Source organism: Harmonia axyridis, chromosome 2 (assembly GCF_914767665.1).
Source record: "Harmonia axyridis chromosome 2, icHarAxyr1.1, whole genome shotgun sequence".
In the NCBI taxonomy this organism is placed as follows: domain Eukaryota; kingdom Metazoa; phylum Arthropoda; class Insecta; order Coleoptera; family Coccinellidae; genus Harmonia; species Harmonia axyridis.
The window spans coordinates 29,290,100-29,300,293 of NC_059502.1; positions in this window are offsets into that span (position 1 = coordinate 29,290,100).

Genomic DNA, 10,194 nt, shown 5'->3' on the forward strand with positions numbered 1-10,194 from the left:
AAGCACCTTGCAATAGTTCACTTTTAACGTCCACGATAGAGGATCCTTTATTACAGGATCCTTTAATAAAAGATCGCTTATTTGTGCGTTGCAATAACTCTCTATTGACATCCCGGGTGGCTTTGGAAAATCGAAATTAAGTTGGTACTGGCTCATTCAGTCATTCAGTAACATTTTGAATTGCAGATTTCGGGTTGGCATTGGAAATATCATTGACAGGAGGTTAGATTTCACTGATTTCAGTTTGTTTGTATTATTGGTTTTGATCGAAGAAATTTTGAAACTTAAAAATTGTATCAATTTCAAACACACATTGATTAGTTTATTTGAGTATTTCTCACAGTACTGTTTGAAAAAGAAGAAGGCAAATCATTACAACCTGGATTATTAGTGGAAGAAAACCTGTGCAATACGATTTCACCTTCAAAGAATCATTGAATGATTTGATTGTTACCAGAAGCCGAGCCAAAAGCAACCAATATATCAGCCTGGATGAAATTTGACCAAAAAGCATCTGGATTTTAATCAATCAAAGACAACTTTACATAAACTTAATTGGTTACAAGTTCAAAACAGTTAATCAAAGGAAAATTCTTGTTGATGAACAGAAAAATATAAGTTGAGTACGATTTTATGGTGAATACAGAGAATATTTGCAACAAAATGTGAAATTCATTTATCTGGAGGAAACTTGGTTTTTTGAAAATGGTAGCATTATTCAAAAGTGGACTCTAGAAAGAAAACAAAAAGTTTTTCAAGTATATTCAAGGGTAAAAGTGGAAGGATTGCTATATTGAATGATGAATATTTGGATTTGTACCTGGATGTTTTGTTTTGACAATGGTGATCATGCGGATTATATAAATCTATGAAGAGAGAATTATTTTATAATTGGATTGCTATACAAAGTCTTGGCATTGCATCTATAGTTTATTTATATTCTTTTCTATTGAAATTAAGTATTGTTATATCTGTTTTTTGTTCCTCAATGAGTAATCCAAAAATCTAATAAATTCCAATTGCTTTATAGAATTTTTACTGAGTATTCAATCGAAAAATATATTCAAGAATTTCTTCACCTCTTACCCACTTGAAGATAATAATAGAATGCAATAAATTTTTAAAATTCACAAATTAAAAATTATTTCATGCAAAAATGCTTTTAGTGAGTGAATTAAAGCTGTTATGGGCAAAATAATTTATGTAATTTAATAGAAACTAGTATAAAAGCATTTCAATATAAAACAGAAAACTCGAGTACAAATAGTACCTATATTTTTCATACAAGTTTAATCAATCATTCATGTCATGAACAGTTTCAATAAATAGTGACTTTAGCAAGTAATTTACACATCGGCTGATAAATTGGTTCCAATTTTGAAAGTTACAGTACAACTGTGATGTCAAAATTTTTCATATACTAAATGGATTCTTTGAATTTTATTTCTGTCTTATTATAATATGGCTCTTTCATTCACTAAGCTACACTATTTAAATTTATCAACCAGTTTTTTCTGTTTTCTTCACCAGTTTAGACACCACAGTTAAAATGATCCATAAGAGTTATTTGATAAGAATATTGCAAGCAGGTTGGTATCTAGTGTCCATCAGTAATGCAACAATTTTTGAAGAGCCTTTGGTGAAAAGGAATATGCATATTTTAATGATCTTCAATGGGATCTTTCATGGGCGACTCTTAAATGGATTTCATTGGATTTCCTTGAAATGAGATAGCATTTCACTATTTTTTTACGTTATATAATCTGAATTTCAATTTATGAAATCATGACTGTATGCGTCCCTTCGTAATAATCGTAATTTCGAAAATTCAGGATCTTCCGGATACAAAAATGATGAAAATAATTTAAAATTGCTATGGTTCATCATAGAAATAACCAGTTTAAATTATTTTCATCATTTTTGTATCCGAAAAATCCTGAATTTTCGAAATTACGATTATTACGAAGGGACGCATACAGTCATGATTTCATAAATTGAAATTCAGATTATATTACGTAAAAATATAGTGAAATGCTATCTCAATTCAAGGAAACCCAATGAAGAGATATCTATTCCCATTGAAGGTCATTAAAATATGCATATTCCTTTTCACCAAAAGCTCTTCAAAAATTGTTGCATTACTGATGGACACTGGATACCAACCTGCTTGCAAAATTCTTATGGATCATTTTAACTGTGGTGTCTAAACTGGTGAAGAAAACAGAAAAAACTGGTTGATAAATTTAAATAGTGTAGCTTAGTGAATGGAAGAGCCATATCATAATAAGACAGAAATGAAATTCAAAGAATCCATTTAGTATATGAAAAATTTTGACATCACAGTTGTACTGTAATTTTCAAAATTGGAACCAATTTATCGGCCGATGTGTAAATTACTTTCTAAAGTCACTATTTATTGAAACTGTTCATGACATGAATGATTGATTAAACTTGTATGAAAAATATAGGTACTATTTGTACTCGAGTTTTCTGTTTTTTATTGAAATGCTTTTATACTAGTTTGTATTAAATTACATGAATTATTTTGCCCATAACAGCTTTAACTCACTCACTAAAAGCATTTTTGCATGAAATTATTTTTAATTTATGAATTTTAAAATTTTATTGCATTCTATTATTATCTTCAAGTGGGTAAGAGGTGAAGAAATTCTTGAAGTTACTCTTCTGAATATAATTTTCGATTAAATACTCAAAAAAAATTCTATAAAGCAATTGGAATTTATTAGATTTTTGGATTACTCATTGAAGAACAAAAAACAGATACAACAATACTTAATTTCAATAAAATATAAATAAACTATAGATGCAATGCCAAGACTTTGTTTAGCAATCCAATTATAAAATAATTCTCTCTTCATAGATTTATATAATCCTCATGATCACCACTGTCAAAACAAAACATCCAGGTAAAAATCCGAATGTCCAGCATTCAAAATAGTAATCCTTCCACTTTTACCCTTGAGTATACTTGAAAAACTTTTTGTTTTCCTTCTAGTCCACTGTTGAATAATGCTGCCATGCCATTTTCAAAAAACCAAGTTTCCTCCAGATAAATGAATTTACATTTTGTTGCAAATATTCTCTGTATTCACCATAAAATCGTACTCAACTTGTTATATTTTTCTGTTCATCAATAAGAATTTTCCTTTTATTAACTGATTTGAACTTTTACCAATTAAGTTTATGTAATGTTGACGTTGATTGATTAAAATCCAGATGCTTTTTGGTCAAATTTTATCCATATATTGGTTTTATGATATATTGGTTGCTTTTGGTAACAATCAAATCATTCAATGATTCTTTGAAGGTGAAATCGTATTGCACAGGTTTTCTTCCAGTAATAATCCACGTTGTAATGACTCGCCTTCTTCATTTTTCAAACAGTACTGTGAGAAATACTCAAATAAACTAAACAATGTGTGTTTGAAATTGATACAACTTTTAAGTTTCAAAATTTCTTCGATCAAAACCAATAACACAAACAAACTGAAATCTAACCTCCTGTCAATGACATTTCCAATGCCAACCCGAAATCTGCAATTCAAAATGTTACTGAATGAGCCAGTACCAACTTAATTTCGATTTTCCAAAGCCACCCGGGATGTCAATAATTCCTGAATGGACTGTATATAATTTGATTCAATTATTTCATTAATTTCTTTTCACAAATATCAATTTGTATAATTATGTGCAATAAAAAGTATGTCAAAATTCGTTGAGTATTATTACTTAAGTAAAAATTAAGTTGGATGCAAAACCTCACTGAAATATTGAAAAAACTGTAATTGATATTACAGTTTTTTCACAATTTTCGGTGCCGGTTTTCATTCAAATTGTGAGATGTTTCGAATTATGAAATAATAAGGCGCCAAATGCGCAGAATCAACATCATTAGTTCCATATCCTGCCCATAAGGTCGCCACAATCACGCTTATTTATTTTACCGCTGAGTCGTCACTCTTTTCCTCCTTTCTCTATGACCGACACAGACTAAGTAATCTGTAATCTGTGGTACCGATGCTAGCGTGACCAGATCATAGACCTATAATAACATGGACTGGGCTTTAGAGAGAGACCATTGATATCGGTTTATTGCAGGTCTATGGACCAGATTGAAATATGGTAAATCTACTAAATTTGCCGCAGAAATCTACTAAAAATCTACCACCATCTTTCAGAAACCTACCAAAAATCTACTGACATACTTCTTGACAAAATTTATTTCACAGATGGCGCTGCACTATATTTTCACATCATAGACCTATAGTCATGGGCGTCCGCAGAAATTTTTCTCAGGGGGGCAAAATGAAAATTATTTAAAATTGATTGTCGTAGGCGATATTAGCATTCCGTTCCTTTCTATTTCTGTATTTATATTCATAAGTGGGGGGAGGACTGTGCAAAATGAAAATTATGAAGTTTTCCACTTCAACATTTTTTTTAAACATCAACAACATAGGGTGATGTAAAATGATACGGTTACTCTTTTCAAAACGAGTCACATTCAATGGAACAATTTACAAAAAAATAAATATAAAAAATATGGAGAACGGAATGAAATAATTAATTATAATTGCTAATAAATAAAGAAAAATCAACGAAATAAAAAATATATACTTATATGCTCGATAAAAGTATGTTTATAAAAATAATGAAAAAATAATAATAAATCTTGAAATATACACTGAATGACGCAAACAATTAAGTTTAAAACATGATACTAAAATATGATTCAAAATAACACAAAACTGCTCCAGAATGTAAAAACAACAATTAAGTAAGTAATTTATCAAAATTAACAAATCATATTTTATTCTGAACTAAAATTTAATTCTGCGCTGAAACTACGCTCTATAGCACAAGTAGTACATGAAAATGTAAGAAGAAGAATAAGGCATTCTTTGATAGCAGGAGAAAATTTACATTATCCGATAAGATCTTCAATTTTTATGTTTTCATCCATTTGTGATTTAGATAAATACTCATTCCATATGTTCAATTCACTTTATAAATTTTCAATGTTATACATATTGCCAGATGCGATTGGCAAAAAAGCATTACATGTTTTTTCGAGAATCTCGTTTCAAGGGCGGAAATCAAATGATCTAAATATGGGATGAATATAGATTTTTCGAAGTAATCCTCAGCTGAATCTGCTTCATAATTAGATCTGTACATTTGTCTACCGCAAATTCGTGGTTTTCCAATCTCTATATTGAGACTCTGAGCAATAGTTGATGCTTTGGAAAAAATTTCTGTGAAGCATGCATCATTTGAGCGATGTTTTCCACATATTTCTATAATTAAACTTATATGACGGTGAATATCTACAAAATTAATAGAAACACCTTGTAGTGTATTTGCTATTGGTTCCAATATATTCGAATATTTACTTGCTACCGTCAAACAAATCACAAAAGTGAAAGAGTTTATTGCAGCCCATAACTGAGCAGCTCTTTTTGTTGATGAAGAATTCATTGAAATTTTTCCAGATTTTATACCAAAAGAGTTTTGAATATATTATTGAAGATTTCAGTGAAAACTCGCAAAGATTTATATTTAGCTGACCAACGAGTTTCACAAAACAAAGGAATATTTGGAATCAGATTTCTTTTTAAGGTACTCTCTCGAAAAGAGACTATAATGTCATTAACGGTGCCAATGCTATTACGAATCTCAGTTATTTTACTGATGTCATTTATTACTAAATTCAACCTATGGGAGGCACAACGGAAATAAATTGCTTTCTTGTACTTATCTCTTATGATATTTTGAACCCTGAGAATTTCACCAGCCATTGTTGAGCATCCATCATAACCTTGTGCTACAAGTTTGTCCAAATTCAAATCAGCTGCGTTGAATGAATGGATCTCTAAATCTTTATCTCCAACGTCTACTCTGAATTTCAAAAGATCACTAAATTTCCAGAGTTCTTGTTGCTCTCTCGTATAGGTATATCTTGAGTTCCGCAAAAAACTATTGTTTTTATAATCTGTAATTTTTTTTTCTTTTTTCTCCAATACTTTTTTTTTACCTTCATCTGTTAAAGATAGTAGGAGAGTATATATGGATTTAAAAAAAAAACTGACACGCATGGATTACTTTCCTTTTTTCCTTGCCTTTGGATTGAGAAAGTAATATTGAGGGTGTTGTGTTGAAAAATGAGGTAATCAAAATCTCAGGGGGGCCATGGCCTCCCTGGCCCCCACCTGCTTGCGCCCATGCCTATAGTAATATGTTATTATAATAATATGTTATTATAGCTCCGGATGAACGAACAAAAAATGAAATAGATTTTATAATCACCGACAAAAGTCACATAGTTAAAGACGTGTCAGTATTGAACAAGGTATCCACCGGAAGTGACCACAGGATTGTAAGAGCTAAATTAGTGATTGACGTCGGTAAAGAACGGCATAGGATGATCAAGAAAACTAACAGTGACAGACCATGGAGGAGCCCATCGGACATGGTCTGCTTCCAGCAATACATCTCGAATAGGCTGGATGACACCAAACCAAAAGAGGATATCAATGTCCTGAACGAGACCATCACTATACTGCCCTGATAGAGAGTCAAAATATATACTGCCCAAGAACCAAGAAAGAATCGAAATCAAGCGAAGCCACTATGCGAAAAATGAAACAAAGAAGAGACATGAGAAGTGAAGAAATGACTACTGCTGAAGAACTAAGAAGATTAACAGAGAGGTATCAAAAGCTATCAGACGTGACATTAGAGCGTATAACCAAGATAAGATCGAAAAAACAATAGAAAGCAACAAAAGCATGAATTTCTTACGTAGAGGATTGGAAGCTGGAAAAAAGTAAATTATGAAGGTAAAGGACAAAAACGGGCATATTACAACAAACAGAGAGGATATTTTGAGTATGGTTGAGGACTTTTACCACATACTATATAAAATCCAGAATGAAGTTAACTCAGACTCGGGAACAGAATTAGAGATACTGACGAGTAATCAAGGGTCAGAAGAAATGCCTGATATTACTCTCGACGAAATAAAGCTGGCTCTGAGTAAAAAAAATAAAGCCCCAGAAGAGGACTGTGTGGTTGCCGATGCAGTTAAGATAGGTGGTCACTGTCTACTCAAGAAAATAGCGAATCTCTGTCTCTTAAACAGCACCATACCAGAGAACTGGTACAACGCCATCGTGATCTTGATTCACAAGGTTCAGCGGAACTGGAAAACTATCGACCAAAAAGCTTACTCAGCCATCTTTATAAACTCTCCACGATAATTATTACTGCACGCTTAGGGAACAAATTAAATTTTTATCAACCCATAGAACAGGCTGGGTTCCGCAGAGGTTTTGGAACCAATGACCATCTTCAGAGCATCAAAATTGTGATCGAGAAATCCATAGAATTAATAGGCCTTTGTGGACTTCCACAAGGCCTTTGATACGGTTGAGTTGAGTGCAGTCTTGGACTCCTTACAAAAGTGTAGGGTTGACTATCGTTATACAAAACTAATACAGGGTCTTTCACGAGGAACCTCACCAATATTTATACGGGAAACTACTGAACGTATTTTCATGAAATTCAGCACTTATATGTATTTCACGATGCTGATGAAATCTAAAATATTTTCAAGGCATGAGCACCTCCGGTTTTTCCGGAAATAACGTCAACTTCCGTTTTTCAAATTAGAACACCATTTTTTTATTGCAGAAATAGATTCCTTAGAAAATTTCAAGTTATTTTGATGTAACATTTTTCAGTTTTGGTTGGAAAATTCTCTCTGAGCGGGAAAATTCGAAAAAAAAATCGAAAATAGAGCTCCGCTGAAACAAGAATAACTTCGAGGTTTTTGGATGGAAAATTTTCATTTTTGGGATTTTTCAAGATGTAAGATTGATGTATCCACTTTAAAAATCGAAATCGCGATTCATGATACAGGGGGTGAAAAAATCGCTTTCAAAGTTAGGGATGACAAAATCGTGAAAAATCAATTTTTTCAAATTAGAACCCCATTTTTTTATGGCAGATATTGAATCTACGTTAAAAAATAATGTGAGTGTATGCATCACACCCTTGCCCTAAAATGGATATTTTCTGAGTTATTCACAAAAAACTATTTTTCGTCTTGAATTTTCAGCTATTTCTTTTCCCTTCACGCCAAAAAGATGAAATTTTCAGGAACTGTTATTTGAACCATGCTGTAGATTTTTCACCCCTTCTTGAAACCGACTTCAAGTTACTATTAGGAGAACCATGGCAAACTCTCGCAGTTATAACTAGAGAAGATGCTCAAAGATTTGACCGTTAATTTCTAGACATTTATTTATATGTCTCAGGAATGCTTCGTGCGTTGCTCTTCTTATTTCATCGGGAGGAAGAGATCTGCAAAAGTGTTTAAAAACCAAATTGAGTTTCAAAACTATGAATCTAAAAATCTAAGCAAACCTGAACGCATTTCTGACTCGTTCTATGCAGTCCTCTTTATCAGTCAGGGGAGTTGAGTAGACAATATTTTTTATCCTACCCCAAACATAATAGTCTAAAGGAGTTGAATCGGGAGAACGTGGTGGCCAAAGATGTGGACCATTGTTCGCCAACCATCGATCTTCAAATAGCCTGTAGAGGATATTTGACACATTGAGTGAATTGTGTGGAGGCGCGCCATCTTGTTGATACCATAAGTCATTATGGTTCTGTACTAGCGGCTCAATTATTTGAGTCAATATGTCAGAATATCTATCTCCTAAGGAAGAACATTCTTTAAATAATGCAAACATGTGTCACTACACATGTTTGCATCTTACCAGTTAAAGTCCCATCATAAATGTGAACATCGAGAATTGCATTATTTTTGATGGCGCAAAAAACATTGAAACTCCAGGTCTCTTGAAAATTCCATTGTCTGAAGTGGTGGTTGTTCTCTTCATCCCAATAATGACTGTTATGCCTATTGAAAGAACCATTCTTTGTGAATTTAGATTCATCTGTCCAAATTATACAGTCCAAAAAGTTTTCATTCTCTTGAAATCGAATCATCATTGCTTCGAAAAACTCTGTTCTCCTGACGAAATCAGTTTCCTTCAAATGCTGTACCCTACTGAATTTATATGGGTGCATTTTATGTTTTTTTAATATTCTCCAAACACTCGATTGAGATAATCCCAGATCAATCTCGGCATCTTTGAGAGAATTTTGAGGATTCACACGAAAATATGCAAGAACTGTAATTTCGTTGTTCTCATCTTCTACTACACTTTTTTCTCTGTGTATAGTTTTCTTAACGAAAGATACGACATTTCTCAAGTTTGTCATGGTTCTGTTAATGGTATCTCTCGTTGGTCTGGGTCGGTCAGGAAACCTCTCAATGAACAGTCGAATCGTTCTATCTACAACTTTATTACATTCTCCATGAAGTAGAATGAGATTTAAATAATCTTCATTGGTAAAATTAGGCATAGTGATCGATTTTATAACTTAATACGAATTATCACCAAATTAATAGTAAACACAAAATGCTACTGAATAAAGAGGAATTTGGCAGATGTAATTAATGATATCTATCATTAAAAAAAAAGAATGTAAAACATGGTAAGTTTTTGCATATGGTTCATAAGGAATTATTTATTTATCACTGGAGAGAAAACCGATGGCCGATTAGTTGAAATAAAGAGGTTTCCGATACAAATTCGAATCAAAATTCGCCATCTATTTAGGAACAACCTGTAACTTTTTTCTCTTGCATATTAGGGTAGTAAAATCTAAAACATGGTTTAAGTAACAGTTCCTGAAAATTTCATCTTTTTGGCGTGAAGGGAAAAGAAAATTCAAGATGAAAAACAGTTTTTTGTGAATAACTCAGAAAATATCCATTTTAGGGCAAGGGTGTGATGCATACACTCACATTATTTTTTAACGTAGATTCAATATCTGCCATAAAAAAATGGGGTTCTGATTTGAAAAAATTGATTTTTCACGATTTTGTCACCCCTTACTTTGAAAGCGATTTTTTCACCCCCTGTATCATGAATCGCGATTTCGATTCTTAAAGTGGATACATCAATCTTACATCTTGAAAAATCCCAAAAATGAAAATTTTCCATCCAAAAACCTCGAAGTTATTCTTGTTTCAGCGGAGCTCTATTTTCGATTTTTTTTCGAATTTTCCCGCTCAGAGAGAATTTTCCAACCAAA